The sequence below is a fragment of the Cryptotermes secundus genome, unplaced genomic scaffold (genome assembly GCF_002891405.2).
Source record: "Cryptotermes secundus unplaced genomic scaffold, Csec_1.0 scaffold857, whole genome shotgun sequence".
Taxonomy (NCBI): domain Eukaryota; kingdom Metazoa; phylum Arthropoda; class Insecta; order Blattodea; family Kalotermitidae; genus Cryptotermes; species Cryptotermes secundus.
In genome coordinates this window covers 142869-148144 of record NW_019734325.1, presented here as the reverse complement: position 1 = coordinate 148144, position 5276 = coordinate 142869, and positions in this window count along the sequence as shown.

Sequence of the window (5276 nt, the reverse complement as noted above, 5' to 3'; positions counted from 1 at the left end):
TTACCATCCATGTTAAAACTTGAAAAGAGAATAATAATACAAAAATTAACAATAAAACGAATACTAAATAGAAGTAACAAATATTCTAGTAATTTTACTATGTACACTCTTGTTAATTTAAAATGTTTAGATAAATAAATTTATATATAATTATGAAATTATTAAAATTATGAGATATCTGTACAAGCAAATATATGAATAAATTTATTCAATTACAAATTGAATATTATGTAACTGTAACCACTGACTTTTAACGGTCACTTACTTTATTGCACACATCAACTACACTACACACACTGCTCCTCGTACACTTATGTACAGACCATTTGCAAACTGAACTCCTCTACCCCTACATATTGAGAACGTTCTGGAAACATCTTTTGTCGGCTGGGAGGGGTAACCGATAGCCGTACCACGCCGGCCGTCGTAGAATGGACTTAAGTTCCGGTAGCCTTATCAACATTCCTCGCTACCAATTCTCGGAACAGTTAGAGCAAAACTGGGCATAAGTCGCCTTTAATACAAAAACGGTAATAAGTACGACAAGTATTAACAAGTATTTTTTTACCAGTACTCATTGGAAAATTAGTTCTATTGGCGCATTTCTGCACAATTCTTTCGCGGGCCGAAGTTTGGAGACCCTTGGTCTAGATAATGTGGGACCCTCAATGTCTCACACCCTATGGGCCTTCACGGCCTGATAAAGGGATAGCTGGGGTCATCTCAGCTGCCAACAGAAATGAGTACCAGGAATATTCTTGGAATATTCTTGGGGGTAAAGGGTGGCCGGCGCGTAGGGCTGACAACCTTGCCGCCATCTATGAGCCGATTGTCTAGAAAATGTGGGAACCTCAACATCTCACAACCCTATGGGCCTCCACAACCTGTTACAGGTATACTTTTACTTACTTACTTACTTACTTTTTACTCCCCTTGGCAGTCACCTGTTATTATCTATATCATGAGTAGGAGCTTATATTGCTGATGAAATATTTGTAAACCACATTGGTAACTGTAGTGTGAATGTTGTGGCGCAATTTTGAGACTAGAAGTCAAAATGCATTTCCTAAATGTTTCAAGACTTGCGACAAACGTTTTACAGCCATTATATTAGTATGTCAACACCTGGGCAGGCAATCTAGGTTAAGAATGCTGGTGATCAGCATTTATGCGTAATCGCATAAGTAAGAAGCTCCACTAACTGGGCCACTGGAGTATTATAATATTATCAAATATGCAGCGATGAAGCACCACGGGCCCACCCACAACCGTAGGGGTAGCCAATGGAAACCTTCCACCCCCAAATTTGGGACGAAAGGAGGAGTTAACCTCCCTCTTTCGTCAACCGCAGAGTCAGCAAGTTAAAGATATAAATTACTGAATTTAGGAGACTTGGGGATCTGATCTCAAACAGAATATTCAGTTGTCAGCCGGAGGCTCTATTCAATATGGGCCTTACGAGTGGTGAAAGTGGCCTGCGTCTCTTATTCCAAGTAAGTCACGTTTACTCATATAAGCCATGTTGTTAAATATTATTGTTGATAAGAATGTTGTGAAAGCAAACTCCAGTGTGCCCGGCGAGCCCTTAGGGGAGAATAATTATTTGTATTTGCCTAGGAAGATAGTCCGGCAATTTGGCTGTGTTATAGTGTATGTGTTAGGATTACTGGTAGTGTGTAGACTACGCACATTTGCGTTATAGTTACGACTAACGATTTTTGTGATAAATATAGTATGTGGGCTCTCAATATGTATACTTGAGGTAAATTATTTTAAGGGTGAAACTTTACGATAGGATAGTGTAGTAGTATGTAATGAGTAGTAGGAAATGGAGACAGGAAAAAGGTTCATGTTAAACGAGGAATAATTGCATATCGTCATTAGTCGAAACAGAGAGAGAGGGAGAGGCTCAAGGCCTACATACCCGAAGGGGAGAACATGAGGAAGCGTAGCGTGAAGTAAAGACACTATGCAGACCCGACTGTAGGTCGGTCTTGTTAATATTGTAAATAATGTAAATAAGAGTGTAAATAGACAGGGTAGTTAGAGTAGGATGTACCGGGATTGTGATTCACCCCTCCATAATCACCTTTCCACGACCGATCCCGAGCGATCCTGACCCAGCGAGGGCAGAACTCACACAGGCAGCAGCAGCAGCCGAAGGCAACGAAAGACAAGGGTGAGGACCAGAAGGAGTTATAAGTTGCTACCTGCAGACTATATGAAGAGTTGCCTGGAGGGAGCTATGACAATATGTCATGGGGTAGTTCCCACCATAGAGATGACAGACGATAGGTAGAGGCGGGTCAGACCGGGCACGCCCGCTCTACGCCAATAATAAGAGGTGACAAGGATGAAAGGGCCAGCCAACAGAGAACGCTCGACTACCACGCTACCGGCCCTTGGTACTTTCATCACCTCTCTTAGGACATAAAATAGATGGTGGCAGCTTTATGAGAGAAGGGAGCCCAGAAACAGGAGAATCCTAGCTGAGGGTAAGCCAGGATTATTGTGTTAACTCCTTACAGCGTAAGCTGTGGTGGCAAGGAGGGATATATCCACGCCCCCCTGTCACCACGGCAGAACAGTGAACTCAAAATTATTCAATTTCAGCTCAAGCCTTTAGTATTGTGTGACATAGGTTGATAGCTACTTGCATGTTAGGCAACTCTAGTTATCAGTTGCTACTTACTATACATATGGTGGCCGCGCCATAGCTCAAGAGTTAGTCCCTGGCTTCCCACCGCGGCGGCCTGGGTTCAATCCCGGGTCTGGTCAAGTGGGATTTGTGGTGGACAAAGTGGCGCTGGGGCAGGTTTTCTCCAAGTACTTCGGTTTCCCCTGCCAGTATTCATTCCACCAATTGCTGCACAATGACCCTCACCTATCATCTGGGGCGGGTACAATAGGCCAGAAGTGGCTGCGCTAGCAATAAAGAAGTACTGTACATATGTCAGTGTCATGTTATGTGATGCAGCAATTGTGATTTTCTATTATCCTAAGTGCATAACGTAGGGTGATTGAGATCCTATAGCCATGCTGTATGAGCCTGTTAAGGAGATAATCAGGAACAGAAAATTAAGGAATCTATTGTCAAATTCTCCAGTGTTTCAGAGTTACAGCATTTCAAACTTTCTGTCTTAATTTTTTGTTCCTTTCGTGCGAGGGGGGGTGTGTGCGTGCATGTGTGCGCGGCACTTTCAATCACATTATGTGTTTTTGGATACGTGGTCTTGACAGTAAAGTTCGTGAACTCGCCACCGTGTGGTGATCTGAATCCATGATGTCCAGAACTCTGACCTCTGAGAGCCGAACATCTTTATGGACCACGATGTCCAGGACATCACCTCTCCCATCAGGAACAAAATGGGTCGGATGTTTTGCCGTCGAAATTTCGAAATTACAATTAACAAATAAACCTAAAAGCTGCAAACCTGAAGGGTTTGCAACGTTACTGTTCCGAACAGGGTGCTTTGTGTTCAGATCACCTGCCAAAATAAATTTTTTTCTAAGGCATAAGAGCTATGTGATGTCTACATCTCTCCACGTTCTAAGTAGAAATTTATAAACAGATGCAAGCAGCATTTCAGTATGACCAATCGGTATGCGGACCCCCCCGTTGCTTCTACTGAATGAAAGGGAGGCAGGGCAACATAAGTATGTGGGATTCCCTTTTTGACTCCAACGGCAGTTCCGCCCTTATGCCCATCCTGGCGATCATTCCAATATATATGATAATTTGGAATATAGAATCTCATATGTTGTTTTAGATGTGTCTCTGAGAATAGGACCACACCTATTTTTAAGTCTTTCATCTGTTTTCGTAGCTCATAGGCCTGTCTCCCATTGGAAGAGGCCCTATGGACTCTTACCACCATTACGACGGTCATGAAACAGTATCGAGTAAGTGACTCAGAAGACTAAAACCACCATTACGACGGTCATGAAACAGTATCGAGTAAGTGACTCAGAAGACTAAAACCAGGCTTGGTGATATTTACAACTTCTTCCTATTGTGATGCAGCACCTGAGAGCCCTGTCATAATCTGCTGCACAATAGTGAAAGCAATGAACATGTCCGTTGCATTACTATTTACAATTTTTGGCTGCACTCACTGACCTGAAACTTTGTTGGCGACCTGTTGGTTCTTGGGAACTGTAGGCTCTTTCTGATGATACTAACGTATCTGACGTCCGCGTCTTTATGCTTTTGCCGCTAGGCGGCGCACTAAACAATGGGGCGTTGGAGCCGCCGTGGTCAGCTCTGATTGGGTAGCACTTCCTTCACCGTGGGAAGCTCCCACACAAGGTCAAGGTCATGTTACAACTGACGGTCAGTCAGTCTGTCTGTCTTGGTGTCGAGCCCCAGCTGGGGCTCATGACCAGATATTTCTTTTGAATGAAAGTTACTGTCCTGTCCATGTGTAGCGCCCTCTCTGACAAGAGGTCGGGTCTGTCATTTGTTAGTCAGTCTGTATTAAGTCCATTGTCTGTATTTACACATATTTACAAAACACACTTATTTCTTATTTAAATGTACAATATATACACGGCCTCTGTCACAACAGACTAGGTACAGCAGTCTAGTCACTTGAACGGTCGTATGCCTGACCGCCGCCAAGTTTAAGCCTCTTATACATTCTGTGCCGGGCTTCGCCTTGTCCGATATTGCGAACATTCTCATTATCATGATTTTGTATGCCTTCTGCTTGATGCCTGCATAAGTTTCTTACAAAGTCATATACGTACGGGATTTTGAATGCCATGTGCAAATCGCGGACCGGTGTGCGCCTTGGAAAATTGCCAATCCTGCGGAGAACCTTGTTTTGCAGGCGCTGCAATTTCATTAGATGAGTGTCTGCCGCAAACTCCCAGGCGGGACTAGCATAAGTCATTACGGATCTAATAAGAGCTTTATGGAGGGTTAGTTTAATGTTAGCGCTCAATCGCTCATTTTTGAATAGGGAATACACTCTAATGAATGTTCTGAAGGCCTTGGCTTCGATCATTTCTATGTGTAATCTCCAAGTCACTCTCTTATCGAAGATTACACCTAGATATTTTGCACTATTTACAAATGGAATATTTCTTCCATTTAGAGTAAGACAAGACTCAGGCGGTCGACGACCACGAGAGAAGTAGACCCCCCGAGTCTTATCTTCATTAATTTTTATATTCCAGCGCTCACACCAGGTCTCCAATGAACTGAGCCGGCGCTGGAGTTTTCTAACAATAAACCCCTCTTTTTGCGGTCTGTCGCATATAGACAGGTCGTC